This window comes from Psammomys obesus, unplaced genomic scaffold, assembly GCF_907164565.1.
Source record: "Psammomys obesus unplaced genomic scaffold, mPsaObe1.curated_primary_1811, whole genome shotgun sequence".
NCBI classification, from domain to species: Eukaryota; Metazoa; Chordata; class Mammalia; order Rodentia; family Muridae; genus Psammomys; species Psammomys obesus.
Genome location: NW_026592368.1, coordinates 731,292 through 752,699, shown reverse-complemented (window position 1 = coordinate 752,699; position 21,408 = coordinate 731,292).

Below are 21,408 nucleotides of genomic sequence, written 5' to 3'. Positions count from 1 at the left end.
TCATCCCAGGTATGCAGGGGTGGTTCAATATATGGAAATCCATCAATGCGATCCACCATATTAACAAATTGAAAGAAAAAAACCACATGATAATCTCCCTAGATGCTGAAAAAGCATTTGACAAAATCCAACATCCACTCATGTTTAAAGTATTGAAGAGATCAGGGATACAAGGCACATATCTAAACATAGTAAAGGCGATATACAGCAAGCCTATAGCCAACATCAAACTAAACGGAGAGAAACTTAAAGCAATCCCACTAAAATCAGGGACAAGACAAGGCTGCCCACTCTCTCCATATCTCTTCAACATAGTGCTGGAAGTCCTTGCTAGAGCAATAAGACACTTGAAGGAGATCAAGGGGATACAGATTGGAAAAGAAGAAGTCAAATTATCACTATTTGCAGATGATATGATAGTATACATGAGTGACCCCAAAAACTCTAAAAGGGAACTCTTACAGCTGATATACACCTTCAGCAGAGTGGCCAGATGCAAAATTAACTCAAAAAATCAGTAGCACTCCTGTATACAAAAGACAAAAGGGCTGAAAAAGAAATTAGGGAAACAACACCCTTCACAATAGCCACAAATGACATAAAGTACCTTGGTGTAACCCTAACCAAGCAAGTCAAAGACTTGTATGAAAAAAAATTTCAAGTCTCTGAAGAAAGAATTAGAAGAAGATATGAGAAGATGGAAAGATCTCCCATTCTCATGGCTTGGCAGGATTAACATAGTAAAAATGGCCATCTTACCAAAAGCAATCTACAGATTTAATGCAATTCCCATCAAATTGCCAACACAATTCTTTACAGACCTGGAAAGAAAAATTCTCAACTTCGTACGGAATAACAAGAAACACAGAATTGCTAAAACAATCCTCTACAATAAAAGATCTTCTGGAGGTATCTCCATCCCTGATCTCAAGCTGTACTATAGAGCAAGAGTTATAAAAACTGCACGGTACTGGCATAGAAACTGAATGGTGTATCAATGGAACCTAACAGAAGACCCAGAAATAAACCCACATACTTATGGACACCTGATTTTTGACAAGGATGCCAAAACCATACAAGGGAAAAAAGATAGCATCTTCAACAAATGGTGCTGGTCCAACTGGATGTCTACATGTAGAAAAATGAAAATAGACCCATACTTATCACCCTGCACAAAACTGAAGTCCAAGTGGATCAAAGACTTCAACATAAAACCAGACACATTAAATCAGTTAGAAAAAATAGTGGGGAATACCCTAGAACTCATTGGTACAGGAGAGAACTTCCTGAACAGAACACCAACAGCACAGGCTCTGAGAGCAACAATCAATAAATGGGATCTTCTGAAAAGCTTCTGTAAAGCAATGGATACTGTCATCAAAACAAAGCGACTGCCTACAGATTGGGAAAGAATCTTCACCAACCCTTTATCTGACAGAGGACTCATATCCAGTATATATAAAGAAATAAACAAGCTGAAAAGCAGCAAACCAAGTAATCCACTTAAAAAATGGGGAACAGAGCTAAACAGAGAACTCTCTGTAGAAGAATATCAAATGGCAGAGAAGCATTTAAAGAAATGCTCAACCTCATTAGCCATCAGGGAAATGCAAATCAAAACAACCCTGAGATTTTACCTTACACCCATCAGAATGGCCAAGATCAAAAAGTCAAGGGACAACACATGCTGGAGAGATTGTAGAGAAAGGGGAACCCTTCTCCACTGCTGGTGGGAATGTAAACTTGTACAACCACTCTGGAAATAAATCTGGCGCTTTCTCAGACAATTAGGAATAGCGCTTCCTCAAGATCCAGCCATCCCGCTCCTAGGCATATATCTAAAAGAGGCTCAAGTACACAAAAAGGACATTTGCTCAACCATGTTTGTAGCAGCTTTATTTGTAATAGCCAGAAGCTGAAAACAGCCCAGATGCCCCTCAACTGAAGAATGGATGCAGAAATTGTGGTACATCTATACAATGAAGTATTACTCAGCAATGAAAAAAAAACCATGAAATTTGCAGGTAAATGGTGGGACCTGGAAAGGATCATCCTGAGTGCATTGTCCCAGAAGCAAAAAGACACACAAGGTATATACTCACTCATATAAACATACAACATAGGATAAACCCACTAAAATCGGTACATCTAAACAAACTAAGCAAAAGAGAGGACCCTAACTAAAACGCTCAATCCCCATCCTGAAAGGCAAAGAGGATGGACATCAGAAGAAGAAGAAAACAGGAAACAACCTAGGAACCTGCTACAGAGAGCCTCTGAAAGCCAGAAGTAGAAAACAGAAAACAAACTAGGAACCTACCACAGAGGGCCTCTGAAAGCCTCTGCCCTGCAGACTATCAAAGCAGATGCTGAGCCTGATGGCCAACTGGCAGGCAGCATGAATGGAATTTTATGTAAGAAGTGAGAAATAGTAATTGCTGGAGAGGACAGGAACTCCACAAGGAGTGCAACAGAACAAGAAAATTTGAACACAGGGAATTTCCCAGAGACTCATACTCCAACCAAGGACTATTCATGGAGATAACCTAGAACCCCTGCACAGATGTAGCCCATGGCAGTTTAGTGTCCAAGTGGGTTACATAGTGATGGGAAGAAGGACTGCCTCTGACATAAACTGATTGGCCTGCTCTTTGATCACCTCCCTCTGAGGGGGGGAGCAGCCTTACCAGGCCACAGAAGAAGACAATGCAGCCATTCCTGATGTGATCTGATAGACCAAGATTAGAAGGAAGGAGAGGAGGACCTCCCCTATCAGTGGACTTGGGGAGGAGCATGCATGCAGAAAGGGGAGGAAGGGTGTGATCGGGAGGGGAGGTGGGAGGGGCTTATGGGGGGGATACAAAATGAATAAGGTGTAATTAATAATAATAAAACAATATCAAGAAAAAAACAACACACGATAATCTCCTTAGATTCTGAAAAAGCATTTGACAAAATCCAACACCCATTCATATTTAAAGTATTAGAGAGATCATGGATACAATCACGTATCTAAACATAGTAAAGGCAATATACAGCAAGCCTATAGCCAACATCAAACTAAACATAGAGAAACTTAAATCAATCCCACTGAAATCAGGAACAAGGCAAAGCTGTCCACTCTCTCCATATCTCTTCAACATAGTGCTGGAAGTCCTTGCTAGAGCAATAAGACAGTCGAAGGAGATCAAGGGGATACAGATGGGAAAGGAAGAAGTCAAATTATCACTATTTGCAGATGATATGATAGTATATATGAGTGACCCCAAAAATTCTACCAGGGAACTCCTACAGCTGATATACACCTTCAGCAAAGTGGCTGGATGCAAAATTAACTCAAAAAAATCAGTAGCCCTCCTGTATACAAAAGACAAAAGGGCTGAGAAAGAAATTAGGGTAACAACATCTTTCACAATAGCCACAAAAGACATAAAGTACCTTGGTGTGACCCTAACCAAGCAAGTCAATGACTTGTATGAAAAAAAAAATCAAGTCTCTGAAGAAAGAATTAGAAGATGATATCCGAAGATGGAAAAGATCTCCCATGCTTGTGGCGTGGCAGAATTAACATAGTAGAAATGGTCATCTTGCCAAAAGCAATCTACAGATTCAATGCAATTCCCATCAAATTACACAATTCTTTACAGACCTTGAAAGAAAGATTCTCAACTTCATATGGAATAACAAGGAACCCAGAATTTCTAAAACAATCCGCCACAATAAAAGATCTTCTGGAGATATCTCCATCCCTGATCTCAAGCTGTACTATAGAGCAACAGTAATAAAAACTGCATGGTACTGGCATAGAAACTGAATGGTGAATCAATGGAGCCAAATAGAAGACCCAAAAATAAACCCACACACTTATAGACACCTGATTTTTTTACAAAGATGCTAAAACCATACGATGGAAAAAATAGCATCTTCAACAAATGGTGCTGGTCTAACTGGATGTCTATATGTAGAACAATGCACATAGATTCATACTTATCACACTGCACAAAACTAAAGTCCAAGTGGATCAAGCACCTCAACATAAAACAAGACACATTAGATCGGTTAGAAGGAAAGGTGGGAAAGAGCCTTGAACTCATTGGTACAGGAGACAACTTCCTGATCAGAACACCAACAGCACAGGCTCTAAGAGCAACAATCAATAAATGGGACCTCATGAAACTGAAAAGCTTCTGTAAAGCAAAGGACAGCATCATCAAAACATAACAAATGCCTACAGAATGGGAAAGAATCTTCACCAACCCTCTTTCTGATAGAGGGTTAATATCCAGTATATATAAAGATGAACTCTGTTTCTTTTTTATTTTCCTATTTTTTTAAACTTTTATTAATTACACTTTATTCGCTTTGTATCCCCCCATAAGCCCCTTCCTCCCCTTCTCCTGATCCCACCTTCCATCCTCTTTCTTCATGCATGCCCCTCCCCAAGTCCATTGATAGGGAAGGTCTTCCTCTCCTTCCTTCTGATCTTCGTCTATCAAATCTCATCAGAAGTGGCAGCATCATAATCTTCTGTGGCCTGGTAAGGCTGCTCCCCCCTCAGGGGGAGGTGATCAAAGAGCAGGCCAATCAGATTACGTCAGAGGCAGTCCCTCTTCCCATTACTATGTAACCCACTTGGACACTAAACTGCCATGGGCTACATTTGTGCAGGGGTTCTAGGTTATCTCCATGCCTGGTACTTGGTTGGAGTATGAGTCTCTGGGAAGATCCCTGTGTTCAAATTTCTGTTTCTGTTGCTCTCCTTGTGGAGTTCCTGTCCTCTCCAGATCTTACTATTTCCCACTTCTTTCATAAGATTCCATGCACTCTGCCCAACAGTGGACCCTGTTTCTTAATGTGTTTGTTTGTGTGTTTTTAGTGAGAATCTGTGACCTGTAATATAGTTATTAATGAAAGATGTGCATTTATTCTTATCATTTATTTGATTTCTTAGATCTAGTTTAATAAAAACAGATTGCACTGGCAATATTTATTTGTCACTTGTGACATCTTGGGTGTGTTTATCCTTCACTTTAGATTGAAATATTAGCATTCCTCAACTTTTTTCCATCAATATCATCTGCTTACTGAGAAACTAACTTATTTTTCTTCAATGTTTATCCTTAAACACTTGTGAGAAACTAATTTTCTTCATCTTATGTTCTTTTCAGACTGTGATGTCTGTATCATCCATAAAGTGATTGTTGTTTTATAATCACTCACTTCACACATTGTAAAAATATTTTTTTGTCAGAAAATAACAAGAATAAAAAGATTTTTTAAAATGTCTAGTCCTGTTACCAGGACATTTTCTCAAACCCATATGTTTGTGTGACATTGCTATCCTGAATAATGTTGAATAATTTGTCAATAAACTTCCTGTACTTCAGACTGAGTTCTCTGAGTCTAAGGGAGGGACAATTTTGTGTTGATTGAAACACAGTTTTGCTTTATTATCCAGGATTTATTACTAAACACCAGGTTTTTCTATGTCTTTTCATTGCATCCAGTTTTATAATAGACAGTTTCTGCTATTATCTACTCATTGTATGTTGTTACTCTGAAACAAAAATAATGTCCCAACAAACTATGGTTTTGAAGCTTTTAAGTTGGCTTGGTTGACTACAATTTGAAATGAGAAACCATCTTGACCGAGAGCTGAACTGAGGTACCAGGAAATATCACAGAATATACACTTCACAGAGAAGAAAGTTAACTCTCCTAGCAACAGCTTCCAGGAAATGTCACAGAATAAATACTTCGTAGAAAACAGAGGCAATCTCCCTGGCAACAATCAATGAGAATCAGTTGGGAAAATTCTCCCCAACGTTCCAGAGGTAGTTTAGAAGAATGGTAATTGTGATTATGTGCCTCAGCTAAGGGGTCACTTAGCTGTATGCCTTTTACCCAATCCTGTAAAGCCAAGGCATGAACAGCCCTGTTTGCTGTCATGGAAATCCCCTGCTTTCATTTTTCCATTAAAAAAAAAAAACTGTTCACCCAAGGCTCAGGGTCCCACTTCTCTACTGCTGCATCAGTGAGACTTGGGTCCCGAGTTGGATCACTCTTGCTTTTGCATTGGGTCATCTTCTTGTGGTCTCTGAAGGTCTCGTGACCCTTGCATAACAGTTTGAACTGCTAACATTACTTTATATAGTACTTTTTTGTTTCATTTTGTGTTTTTGTCACTCTACCCAAACATCCTTTTCTTAGATGAGTCAATTTATTTTGGGGGCTATTCTTTCCTTACTACATCACAATAAACAGTACTTTCACTGCCCTAAACTTCTGGTGGCTTGAAAATAGAGTCTTACTGAAGATATCTTCCTTCAGAGTATTAGGTAAAAGAACACAGTGTAATGCTTTTAAATTATTATACTTTTTTTAAGAATAGAGAAGGATTTCTCACACACCCTAATGATTTCAGAGCATGGTAAGCAGGTGGTGAGCACACTGACTTAGATGCATGGATTGATTACAATGATGGCTCTACTCAAAGATTAACCATGAAAGGAATTTAAAAAAAAGGCTAAGAGCAGAAAAGTGCAAATCTCAGAAAGTAAATAAAGGACTTGATTATTTTTACTGAAATTAAGTAGATAATTTGGAAATGAGGAATGTGGCAGGACTATTGTTTTTCCAAAGTGATAAATAATCTGATTGTGTAGGGTGCATTAATCATATTGTTCTGCATGTACAAATGTGTTGAGGCTGGGCAGAAGCCTCAGCGGGTAAGAGGTTAAGAGGACTGGCTGTTCTTCCAAAGGTCCTGAGTTCAATTCCCAGCAACCACATGGTGGTCCACAACCATCTATAATGAGATCTGCTGCCCTCTTCTGGCATGTCAGCATACACACAGGCAAAACACTGTATACATAAGTAATAAATGAATCTTTTTTTAAGTTTTAAAAGAAATAATTTATTCACAATAACAAAATAAGTAGGACATTTCACAAAGTTAACAGATATGTCATTTTTATTATTCTTTATTAATAACACTTTATTCTTTTCTTTTTTTATTAATTACAGTTTATTCACTTTGTATCCCCCATAAGCCCCTCCCTCCTCCCCTCCCGATCCCACCCTCCCTCCCCCTTCTTCACGCATGCCCCTCCCCAAGTCCACTGATAGGGGAGGTCTTCCTCTCCTTCTTTCTGATCTTAGTCTATTACCTGTAATAAGAAAAAAACAAATGTGTAATAGAAGAAATTTCTGAGGCACCTATAGTCAGTACACAGAATAGACTCCATTGGTTGTCTTATATTGAAAAATCATGATTCCCCTTATTTTCTTTGTGGGTGCATGGCATGAACATTTTCAGGCCTTCTCCTGATTCCCCTATCATAGGAACCTCTGCTGTAGCATGTTTTCATCAGCTGAAGGTGTTTTCATAAGAAAAGTTGCTTGCTTCAAACTTGGCCAAAACAGCCCAATCAGAAATTGATCCCTGATGTAGGGTTGTCTACATTCTTGGCTGAAATCATGGTGCCTGTGGTTAGAGCAGAGGATCCAAAACATATTTTCCAACTTGTTTTCAAGCAGAACACAGGACCTCAGATGCAGAGCCTAAGGGAAGAAAGAATTTCAGAACTCTCAATGGCAGTGGAGGAAGTGTCACGAAGAAGTTGGGGTGACTAGTGTGACATCTGCACTCATTAACAAAGTGAGAAACACACATGATCACAAAAACTTGAGTTGAATATATACCTGCTGGACATTGTTAAATTTGTATTCACTAGTCTTATGCTGAGTCTATATCTATGTTAACGTGATGTTCTGGATTTTTATCTTCTGGCTCTTGTATATTCCCAATTTTGTCTGGGCCTTTTCTGACAATGACTGCTATGTAACCATGAAGGAAGATTTTTACCATCAAGGAGATGTGATGATTGGTACATTTTTTCCTCTTCATATTTATTACACACGTAACAATGTTCCTGATATAAAGAACCCATACTATTTTAAGGATATGTATATACAGTAAGTACAAGTATTCATTTTACAAGTGCAGAATGTGTGTGACTTAAAGGATTTAGATTAAAATTTCTTTCTTTTTTGCAAATTCCCTGGTTTCCAGTCTCAAATCTCTTCAAGTATATTTACCCCTTTTTGTTTCAAAGGAAAAGTAGTAACTTTCATTTTATTCATTTTGCTTTTTTCCTATGACAATGGAATTTCATGATCTTCTGTCATACTTGTAATGCCAGACTATTTAAATATTTTCAGTGTTGTGATATTAGAGTGTGTATAATTTAATCTAATAATGACCTGGTACTTCTAGGCTTTCTTTAAGTGTAAATGTGCTCTTGTGAGAACAGTCAATGTTGCTGAATGCAGGCACTACTGAGTGCCTGAAATGTTGCTGAACTGACAAGTCTTAATTATGTTTCATGCAGCTGATTTCACAACAGGACAGCCACCATGAAATTTGGGAGCAATTTTGTACTCCACACATATCTTTGTATGTGTGGGGTTTGTTTTGTTTTGTTTTGCGTGGCAGTGTTTTGGCTTTATTATTATTTTTTTGCTAAACTTTTTATTCTCAGATTTTAAAAATTAAAATCTGTTTGCTATGTGTCCAGTGCTTTGTCTCATTTATATGGATGTGCTCACCAAGATGACCTTTCTGTGAGGGTGGCCACTTAAGGCTGTTTTTAGCTTTTCTTAAATATGCAAGAATATGTAATAGTGTCAAAAAGTCTGATTTTCTTACACAAATTAATGACAAATATTAAAGTGTGACTCTCTATAGTATAGAGGAAATAAAGTGAGCTTAAACATACAGTCATCCTGAATCTTTAATAATTGGTTCAAAAACACTCTGAAATAGAGCAATAGAGCTTGTAAATATATGAACACCCAAGAAAACCAGTAGAAAGACAAATGATACAAATTTACAACATAAAATATACTTATGAAGGTGAATTGTGTTTTGTGTAACATTATTGTGTATTTGTTAAAGCCGTGGTGGGGTGTTAATAAAAAAATCAAGGACAGTGGAGGAAGAAATATTTTCAGATATTAAAAAAATATCAAATATTTGAGGGTGGTGACACATTTGGTTTTTAAATAACATAGCATAGACCAAAATGTTATATATAAACTCAATAATTCATATCTTGATGGAGTAATTCAAGGTAGATATAATTTGTTAAGAATCATATTTTATCTCATATAAAACCACAAATTTGTGTCATAGAAGACTGGGGATTTTAATGCTGGACAGAGCCCCTTTTACTTCATCATAACTAAACCTTTGTTACTCTCCTCTTCCTTTTCTCTCTACTTTCAGTTGCTCAGGTAACTATATTCACGTATATGTGTTTTTCTCTATATGACAGAGCAACAAACCATTAGGTGAAAAGGAGTATACTTTTGGTTACATGAGCTATGTATATGATGGATGAAATGATTATTTCATGTAAAAAATTCAACATTTATATAGCTAAAACAGTCAAAGTGGTTCATGTCAAGAAAACAGTATTTTTTACTATGAAAGATTAACAACCTTGTCTTATACAATGCAGTTCCCAAACTTATTTTTCTGAATACACTTGAACAAATTTGTATTATATATTTGTTTCTGGAATATATAATAGTAGACTAAACGGAGCAACTGCAAGTGTTCTAGGATGTCGATCTGATGTCTAAAAATCATCCTGGATTATGTTCTCCATTGTTTTATTCTTATGCATATTAGCAGTGAAAATGGTTCTTCCTCTAACTATCTTGATCCTGAGCACTTTCCTCCATTCTTGCCTGTAGCCTTATACTTGAGGTCTCTCTTTCCACAAATTATTACCATGTGGCCTTTACTTTGTACACAGTCAGAATGGCCATTGAGAGTCTTCTAAATCATTTCATGAAGGTCTATATTGTGTCTGGCCTGCAATCATTTAACTGAGAAGTACACCTTTGGTGTCTGCTCTTCTGTTTCCACTGATCTTTATTCATCTCCAGAATCTTCTTTGAATTGGCATTCTGTTTGTATTTGATAACTCAACTTTGCTTGGGAAAACTAACAAAGAAGAACTAATATACAGGTGTATTTTGAACACTGCCAGAGACACAAACACAAGCAGCCCATCAACTATACACCAACTTCTCTGATATAAAAGTTTTAGTCTGAGTCAGGCTGAGGTGAGTGTAACACTGTGGTGATTGTTCTACAGCTTCTCACAGACCCTCCATTACAGAAACAAATGTGAATGTAGAATCCTGCACATTAATTTTCTTTTAAAGTAGTGGATTAAGAGATCATTTTATCATATTCTATTTGAACTTTAATTGAATGAGTAAATAATCTATGAAGTATTCTCTTATTTTTAATCTAAATTATCTGATGAGTAGACATTTAGAATTAACACAGGAAATTTCTCAGATTTATGTTTTTTAAAACTGATTTGTCTGCCTATTCTGTGACTTTCGCTATCCTAATAAGAATATTGTAAACAACCACTTATTAAGGTTTTTGAGCATTCATTAGCTCATACTTTTATAAAAATATTACTACCTCTTTCTTAACATTTTCATATGGTCTAAAACATTTGTAGACTTTTTGTCTCATATTTATTTGTGTCCTGGAATGTTTTCTGTGAACTAGACTCAAATCTGAGCCATTGGAGTGGAGGAAGACTCACTTGAGTAATGCCTTAATATGATCAGTCTATGGGCAGGCCTGTAATGTGTACCCTTGAACATGGGAGATCTTTTCATCTTTTAATATCCTCTACTATTTCTTCATTCAATTATTTGAATTTTTTTTTCATTCAAGTCTTTCACTTGCTTGGTTAGAGTTACATCAAGATACTTTCTGATTTTTGTAGGTATAGTTAAGGGTGTTGTTGCTCCAAGTTCTTTCCCAGCCCATTTGTCTTTTGTGTGCAGCAGAGCTACTGTTTTTTTCTTTCTTTTTTTTCTTTTCTTCTCTTTCCTTCCTTCCTTCCTTCTTTCTTTATTTCTTGAATTAATTTTTTATCCAGCACCTTTATGAGCTGAAGGAGTTCTCTAGTACAATCTTTTACATTACTTATGTATATTACCATATCATCTGCAAATAGTGATAATTTGACTTCTTTCCAATTAAAATTCCTTTGATCTCCTTCAGTTGTCTTACTGCTCTAGCTAGGACTTCAGGTACTCTGCTGAAGAATAAAAAAGAGTGGGCAGCCTTGCCTTGTCCCTGATTTCAGAAGGATTGATTTAAGTTTCTCTCCATTTAGTTTGATGTTGGCTATAGACTTGTTGTATATTACCTTTACTATATTTAGGTATGTGCCTTGTATCTCTGAAGTCTCCAAGACTTTAAACATAAATGGGTGTTGTATTTTGTCAAGTGGTTTTTATTATCCAAGGAGATGATCCTGTGGGGTATTTTTTCTTTTAGTTTGTTTATACAGTGAATTACATTGAATGTTTTCTGTATATTGAGCCATCCCTGTATGCCTGGGATGAAGCCTACTTGATCATCATGAAGAGTGTTTTTGGTGGGTCCTTGCTTTTAGTTTGCATTTTTTATTGAGAATTTTCTCATCAATGTTCATAAGGGAGATTGGTCTGAAACTCTTTCTTTGTTGGGTCTTTCTGTAGTAACAAGGAGACTATGGCCTCACAGATGACTTTGCTAATGTTTATTTTTATTTTGTGGAATAGAAGTGTATTTTCAAGAATATTGAAATATGGAATAACAAGAAACCCAGAATTGCTAAAACAATCCTCTACAATAAAAGATCTTCTGGAGGTATATCCATCCCTGATCTCAAGCTGTACTATAGAGCAAGAGTTATAAAAACTGCACGGTACTGGCATAGAAACTGAATGGTGTATCAATGGAACCTAACAGAAGACCCAGAAATAAACCCACATACTTACGGACACCTGATTTTTGACAAGGATGCCAAAACCATACAAGGGAAAAAAGATAGCATCTTCAACAAATGGTGCTGGTCCAACTGGATGTCTACATGTAGAAAAATGAAAATAGACCCATACTTATCACCCTGCACAAAACTGAAGTCCAAGTGGATCAAAGACCTCAACATAAAACCAGACACATTAAATCGGCTAGAAAAAAAGTGGGGAATACCCTAGAACTCATTGGTAAAGGAGAAAACTTCCTGAACAGAACACCAACAACACAGGCTCTAAGAGCAACAATCAATAAATGGGACCTTCTGAAACTGAAAAGCTTCTGTAAAGCAAAGGACACCGTCATCAAAACAAAGCGACTGCCTACAGATTGGGAAAGAATCTTCACCAACCCTTTATCTGACAGAGGACTCATATCCAGTATATATAAAGAAATAAACAAGCTGAAAAGCAGCAAACCAAGTAATCCACTTAAAAAATGGGGAACAGAGCTAAAGAGAGAATTCTCAATAGAGCAATACCGAATGGCAGAGAAGCACTTAAAGAAATGCTGAACCTCATTAGCCATTAGGAAAATGCAAATCAAAACGACCCTGAGATTTCACCTTACACCCATCAGAATGGCCAAGATCAAAAACTCAAGTGACAACACATGCTGGAGAGGTTGTGGAGAAAGGGGAACCCTTCTCCACTGCTGGTGGGAATGTAAACTTGTACAACCACTCTGGAAATCAATCTGGCGCTTTCTCAGACAACTAGGAATAGCGCTTCCTCAAGATCCAGCCATCCCGCTCCTAGGCATATATCCAAAAGAGGCTCAAGTACACAAAAAGGACATTTGCTCAACCATGTTTGTAGCAGCTTTATTTGTAATAGCCAGAAGCTGAAAACAGCCCAGATGCCCCTCAACTGAAGAATGGATGCAGAAATTGTGGTACATCTATACAATGGAATATTACTCAGCAATGAAAAAAAAAAACCATGAAATTTGCAGGTAAATGGTGGGACCTGGAAAGGATCATCCTGAGTGTGTTGTACCAGAAGCAAAAAGACACACAAGGTATATACTCACTCATATAAACATACAACATAGGACAAACCCACTAAAATCTATGCATCTAAAGAAACCAAGCAAGAGAGAGGACCCTAACTAAAATGTTCAATCCCCATATGAAAGGCAAAGAGGATGGACATCAGAAGAAGAAAACAGGAAACAACCTAGGAACCTGCTACAGAGGGCCTCTGAAAGCAGCAGAATAAAACAGGAAACAAACTAGGAACCTACCACAGAGGGCCTCTGAAAGCCTCTGCCCTGCAGACTATCAAAGCAGATGCTGAGCCTGATGGCCAACTGGCGGGCAGAGTGAATGGAATTTTATGTAAGTGGGAAATAGTAAGAGCTGGAGAGGACAGGAACTCTACAAGAAGAGCAACAGAACAAGAAAATTTGAACACAGGGAACTTCCCAGAGACTCATACTCCAACCAAGGACTATTTGTGGAGATAACCTAAAACCCCTGCACAGATGTAGCCCATGGCAGGTCAGTGTACAAGTGGGTTACCTAGTAATGGGAAGAGGGACTGCCTCTGACATAATCTGATTGGCCTGCTCATTGATCACCTCCCCCTGAGGGGGGAGCAGCCTTACCAGGCCACAGAAGAGGACAATGCAGCCACTTTTGACGAGAACTGATAGACTAAGATCAGAAAGGAGAGGAGAATCTCCCCTATCAGTGGACTTGGGGAGTGGCATGCATGCAGAAAGGGGAGGGAGGTTGGGATCGGGAGGGGAGGAGGGAGGGGCTTATGGGGGATACAAAATGAATAAAGTGTAATTAATAAAAAATTTTTTAAAAAGGGTGAAAGTAGGAAACTTTTCTCCATACGCTCCTCAGATTCAACAGTTTTCTTTATCTGAGCAGTTGATTCAATGGCCGACAAGGTTTACAAAGGTGAGTTGTGATTCATCTCACTGCTTTAACTTTTCATGAAAGCTAAAATAATTTTCAGGATGTAATAATCCTTGGACAGTCATCCAGTACCAATCAATATTTAACTACCACTAAGGAACCACCCATAATTACAGCCAATATAGACTACTTTCTCATTCCTTGTCTCTGATCAATTAAAAAGCTTATTTTTACATTTGATTAAAACTCATGCAGTTCTTTATTCTTTGATCTATCTATTTATATATTGTATATATCTATACAATTTAGTCAGTTTGTATCACTCATCTCCTCTTAATCCCACCCACCCTCCCTATTTTCTCTCTATGACCTTTCTTTAGGCACCTGAGAGGGAAGGACCTCCTCCCCTTCTATCTGACCCTAGCCTATCAGGTATCATCAGGGCTGGCTGCATTATCTTCCTCAAGTTGCACACCACCCACAAGGGGGAGGTGATCAAAGAGCTGGCCACTGAGTTCTTGTCAGAGACATCCTGTGACCCCTTACTAGGGAACCTACTTGGAATATGAGCAGTCTATGGGCTTCCTCTGAGCAAGGCATCTAAGTCCTCTCCATGTGTGGTCCTTAGTTAGAATATCAGTCTTTGCAGGTCCCCCGGGCCATGTTTGTTTTGGCTCTGCTGTTCTCCTTGTGCAGTTCCTGTCCCCTCCATGTCTTTCTATCTCTCTCTTCTTCCATAAATTTCACTGCACTCTGCCCAAAGTTTGGATACGAGTCTCATTATCTCCTTTGATACCCTGGTGGGTAGAAGCTCATGAAGTTCTTATGAACAGAGTGTCTGTTAGATTTTTGTCATTGCCTCCAAACATTGAAAGGAAGTTATTTTGTTATGCAGCCTAAGAAAATTCAGTGAGAGAAAATGTGGCTTATTTTTTTGCCAGCCACTCCAAAGGTAGAATTGCATGACAGATGTGTGTGTGTGTGTGTGTGTGTGTGTGTGTGTGTGTGTGTGTATGATATTGTGATATTTGGTTTGCTTGTACAGGTAAATAATTTAGAAAAGCAACTGAAGAGAACATTGAGCATGGCTGACACTGTGAGCATGAAGTATATCATGTTGGGAAAAGTATGTTTTAGGAGACAAATTAGATGAAGACATCAGATTCACAGAACAAAATCAGAGATTAAAGAATGTAATTGCTTCCCTTATATCTTCTTTTTATTCTATTTGTGATAGTAGCTAATGAAATATTGGCATCATTTTGTGGTGAATCTTTCACCTCACATAAAACTCTTCACAGAAATGCCCAAAGATTTGTTTTCATGATGAAGCCAAGCTCTGTCAAGTTCTCAGCATTCACAACCACATTGGATATAAAAGCTCTTCCTATTAGCAAGTATAGAGACAGCTTTCTAGAGCCATTCTGTGACATTCTAGAACATTACATTAATGACCTACTCTTATCAGCAGCTTTATGCATTGCAACAAGATTTAAGCATGTTGTCTATGTAGCTCCAAAGCTGCCAAAATCAGCAATACCCAAACCCAATGTTTTCAATAGTATGTGTAATCATTTGCAAATTTACTGTTCAGTGATACTCAGAAATACTCTACTTACATGGACTGAGCATTTGCTAATAAATTTTATTTCCCTCAGATTCCTCAGTCTGTGTGCAGTGAGAACTGTATGCCAGGATTCAGAAAAGCTGCCCAGGAAGGCAAGGCTGTCTGCTGCTTTGATTGCACTCATTGTGCACAAAATGAGATTTCAAATGAGACAGGTAAATACAGGCTTACAGAGGATCTTCTTATTTATACACAGGTTATCTGCAATACCTAGGCAAATGAAACAGGACTGGAGAGAAGATATGAACTTTTTCTTTCATTAGAAATTTAAGCATTGCTGTTACTTTTATTTTCTTTTAGATAGATAGATAATACATACATAGATACATACCTAGATACATAGATAAACAGATGATAGATACATAGATGATGCATAGATAGACATGCATGATAGACATGATAGACATAATGTCTAGACACTCTAGACATTAAAGTCATCTTTAACTCATATTGCTGATTCATTGCAAATATTCTTCCTTAAAAAGACCTACACTGCCCAGAAATTAACCGTCTATTTATTTCCACCATAGAAACAGTATTTTGAGCCCCATTTCTTTATAGTCACATTTATGAATCACTTAAGGCTTGGCTTTCTCATATCCTACTTTTGATTATTCTTAGTACAAGTGTTTTTCAACACTGCAGCTGACTGAAAAGTTGGGTTTGAATTCCCTCGTACATGTATTTTATCTTTATGATAAAGTTTCTTACTGAAAATCAATTATTTCATATAATTTGTCCTTTTGAATCTGCCTTCCTTTTTCTAAACATAGACTCTTTCTCACACAATATAATATGAACAAATTTCCCCTCCCCCACTTCCTGAGTTGCTCCTTACCTTCTCTCTCATGCAGATCCACTCCTTATCTATGTCTCACTAGAAAAGTAAAGGCTATATATAGCAACCCAACATCAAACTCAATGGAGAGAAATTTAAATCAATCCCACTGAAATCAGGGACAAGGCTGCCCACTCTTTCCATTCCATATCTTTTCAAAATAGTACTTGAAGTCCTAGCTAGAGCAATAAGACAACTAAAAGAGATATAAGGGATACAAATCAGAAAGGAAGAGGTCAAAGTTTCATTATTCACAGATGATATGATAATATACATGAGTGACCCCAAAAATTCAACCAGAGAACTCCTTCAGCTGACAGACTACTTGAGAAAAGTGTCTGGATAAAAAATCAACTCTAAAAAATCAGAAGCCCTCCTGTATACCAAAGACAAAAGGGCCGAGAAAGAAATCAGGGAAACAACACCCTTCACAATAGCCACTAATAACATAAAGTACCTTGGGGTGACACTAACCAAGCAAGTGAAAGACCTGTTTGAGAAAAACTTCAAGTCTCTGAAGAAAGAAATTGAAGAAGATATCAGAAGATGGAAAGAGCTCCCGTGCTCATGGATTGGTAGGATTAACATAGGAAAATGACCATCCTCCCAAAAGCAATCTACAGATTCAATGCAATTCCCATCAAAATACCAATACAATTCTTTACAGAACTTGAAGAAAAATTCTCAGCTTCATATGGAGAAACCAAAATCTCAGAATTTCCAAAATGATCCTGTACAACAACAGATCATCTGTAGGTATCTGCATCCTTGAACTTGTAGAGGGCCGAAAGTATAGCCGCCATTACAAGATGGCGCTGACATCCGCCTCTGCTCCTGGTAAACAAGTGATATGCGCATGTGCCAAAAGCGAATGTGCGCCTAGTCACGGCCCAGCCTGGGGTGTCATTTGGGGGGATGAGCCAGCAACCAATCAGAGAGAGACACACCGCTCTGAGGCATATATAAGCCTTGCCTTTTTGGGCTCGGGGTCTTCCTCTTTCCATCGCAATAAACGTTTGCTGCAGAAGGATCCTGGTGTCCACGTGCGTTCTTGCTGGTGAGACGATTGCACGGGTCACATGAACTCAAGCTGTACTACAGAGCAATAGTATTAAAAACTATGGTATTGTCATAGAAACAGAAAGGATCACTGGAACCATATAGACGATCAAGATATAAACCCACACACCTATGGATACTTGATTTTTGACAAAGAAGCCAGAACCATTCAATGAAAAAAAGACAGCATCTTCAATAACTGGTGCTGGTACAACTGCATATCTACATGCAGAAAAATGAAAATAGATCCATACTTATCACCCTGCACAAAACTAAAGACCAAGTAGATCAAAGACCTTAACATAAAACCAGATTCTCTAAACTGGTTAGAAAAAAAAGTGGGGAAGAGCCTAGAACTCATTGACACAGGAGACAACTTCCTGAACAGAACACCAACAGCACAGGCTCTAAGAGCAATAGTCAATAAATGGGACCTCATGAGACTGAAAAGCTTCTGTAAAGCAAAAGACACTGTCATCAGAACAAAACGACAGCCTACAGACTCTGAAAAATTCTTCACCAACCCTATATCTGACAGAGGGCTGATATCCAGAATATATAAAGAACTAAAGAAGTTAAAAAGCAATAAATCAAGTAATCCAGTTAAAAAATGGAGTACGGAGCTAAACAAAGAATTTTCTGTAGAGAAATATAGAATGGCAGAGAAACACTTAAAGAGATGCTCAACACCCTCAGCCATCAGGGAGATGCAAATCAAAATGACCCTGAGATTTTACCTTACACCCATCAAAATGGCTAAGATCAAAAACTCAAGTGACAACACATGCTGTAGAGGTTGTGGAAAAAGGAGAACCCTCTTCCATTCCTGGTGGGAATGTAAACTGGTACAACCACTTTGGAAGTCAATCTGGCACTTCCTCAGACAATTAGGGATAGTGCTTCCTCAAGACCCAGCTATACCACTGCTAGGTATATACCTAAAATTGGCTCAAGTACACAACAATGGCATTTGCTCAACCATGTTTGTTACAGCTTTATTTGTAATAGCCAGAACCTGGAAACAACCCAGATGTCCCTCAACAGAAGATGAATACAGAAATTGTGGTATTTTTACACAATGGAATAGTACTCAGCAATTAAAAACAAGGAAATCATTAAATTTGCAGGCAAATGGTGGGATCTAGAAAAGATCATTCTGAGTGAGGTATCCCAGAATGAGAAAGACACACACTTATATAGACCTATAAGATAGGATAAACATACTGAAATCTCTACACCTAAAAAAGATAAACAAGAAAGAAGACCCGGGGTAATATGCTCAATCCTCACTTAGAAAGACAAATGGGATGGACATTGGATGTAGGAGAAAACAAGGAACAGGAGTGGAGCCTACCACAGAGGGCTACCTAGCAGTGAATCAAAGCAGATACTAAGACTCATAACCAAACCTTGGGCAGAGTGCAGGAAATCATATTAAAGAAGGAGGAGTTAGTATGACCTGGAGAGGACAGGAGCTCCATAAGGACCAAATATATCTGGGCACAGAGGCCTTTTATGAGGCTGTATTTCCAACCAAGGACCTTGTATGGATATAACCTAAAATCCCTGCTCAGACATAGCCCATGATAGCTCAGTATCCAAGTGAGTACCCTAGAAAGAGGAACATGGACTATTTCTGACATGAATTCAATTGCTGGCTCTTTGACCTCAACCCCAATAGGAGGAGCAGCCCTGCTAGGCCACACAGGAGAATATTGCAGCCAGTCCTGAAGATACCTGATAAACCTGGGTCAGATAAAAGGGGAAGAGGTCCTCCCTCATCAGTGGTCTTGGAAAGGGGCAGGGAGGAGATGAGAAGGGACGGTGGGATTGGGGGGGGATGAGGAAGAGGGATACAGCTGGGATACAAAGTTAATAAACTGTAACTAATATTAAAAAAGAGAAAGAAAGAAAAGGCTTCAGAGAAATAATAACAAAACATAACAAATTAACATATAAATAGGTAAAATAAAACCAATCATATCAAAGTTGGAGAAGACAAGACAATAGAAAAGTAAAAGCCTCAAGAGAGGGCATAGGAATCAGAGATTCACTTGTTTACACTTTCAGGAGTACAGTAAAAGTACTAAACTGGCAGCTATAGTATATATGCAGTGTACCTAATGTAGACATGGATGGGTCTGAGATTCCTGATTTGGAGACTGAATAAGGGACTGGTCTGTGAGTATGGCAGAATATAATTAAGCATCAATTTTTTAGAACAATAGTATTGGTTTTATCAAGTCTCTGTGTTATCTAGTCTCTGATCCTTGGTAGCTCAAATAGTATCAGAAATTTGTTCCATGTCATGGAGAGATTCATGAGTGAAATCAGACATTGGTTAGTTATTCCCTCAAGTTTGGTGCCACCATTAATTACCTTAGCATATTCTGCAGACAGGAGTAATTATATACCAAAAATGTTGGGTTTGGGTTGTGTTAACACACATCTTTTGGCAACATAAAAGTGCCTTTATGTGTCATTAACAGTTGGAACCTGGAAGGTGAGGGTTCTATGTAGCACCATTTTAATCTCTTCATGTTTAATGAATTGCTTTGTTGTGTTGTCTTCCACTGTGGGGCCTTTCTGTCAGGTTGTTCAGGGCAACCTCTTGTCTTGGCAGCAGCCTGGTTTTCTAGGGATTTCCATTTCATCTTTTTAGTCAACAGCTCAAGTTCAAGAAACCCAGTCCTGGTACTTGAAGCTGCATTAGTTGACAAGAGATTGCCAGTTGGGTTTCTGTCTCCCCACTATTTGGAGATGTCATTAAGACTTCATCAGGCTAACCTCACTCCAGATAATCTTTTCTATCTCCATCCATGTGCCTGAAAAGTTCATGGTGTCATTTTTAAATAGCTTATTAATAGTCCATCATGTGAATGTATCCTAGAAGCTTTATTCATTCTTCTGTCGAGGGATACCTAGGTTGTTTCTTGTTTCTGGATTTGTGAATAGAGCAGCAGTGAACATGGTTTATAAGGTGGTGGGCTGAAGCATCCTTTGGGCATATTTCCAAGAGTGATAAAGATGAATCTTGTGGTAGACTGATTCTCATCATTCTGAGAAAATAGTACACTGATTACAATGTGCTGCACAAGTTTTCGCTCCCACCAGTAATGAAGGAGGGTTCTTACTCTACATCCTTGCCAGTATGAGCTGGTACCTATACTTTTTTTTCTTAGGCATTCCTAAAGATGCAAGATGGGATGTCAAAGTAGTTTTGCCTATCCTCAGTTTGTGGAGAGCAACAAATATCTTCAGCAATAGCCTAAGTTGTTGGGGTTTCTCTAGGCCCAATTAGCTAACAATTATATGTAACTCATTCTTGACACTGGAGCTTTTATTTGGTGGCTAGATATGTCTAGTTCATGTAGCTTCTATTGTACTGGTGTCCAATAAACACCAGATGGCACTTATTTTTAGCTCTTCACTCTCGCATATGCTTCTGTACTCCCCTCTTTTCTCCATTCCTCATTTGATCTTCTTGTTCCTATGTCACCTCATATTCATCCATAACTATTCATTCTATTTCTACTTTCAAGGAATATCCTTCTCTCTTCCAGTCCCTTACTTTATCCCACCCTTAGTGGCTATATCAAGTGTAAACTGCTTATCAATACTGAACAAGCAAAAGTCTCATACAAATTAGTACATGGTATATTTGTTGTTGGGGTCTGGTTTCTTCACTCAGGATTTTATTCCATTAATTTTGTTCCATTATTTTCATTAATTTACATGGAAATTCCACAGTATATTTTGAGTTTCAAGATCCCTTTAATGAGAATTAATTCTTTCTCATTGTCCTGATTCATGTGAGCCAAAACAGAAAACTCAAGTTCATGTAATCAGTCTTCAATACAAAGATGTTCAGAAAGCTGCCATGTGATGCACATAATTCCCACTTCAAAAATATGTAGAAACATATTCAGGACATCCCCCATTATGAAGAAATCTATAAAGATTTCCATATCTATTAAGATTAAGCTATACTTTTCTCACTTCTATAATTTCTATAATGAAACTCAACTATATTGTTAAAGATTTTCAGACCTGAAAGAATAGTCGTCAACTCATATATACCAATATGCCTATGACTTTTAAATAGTACT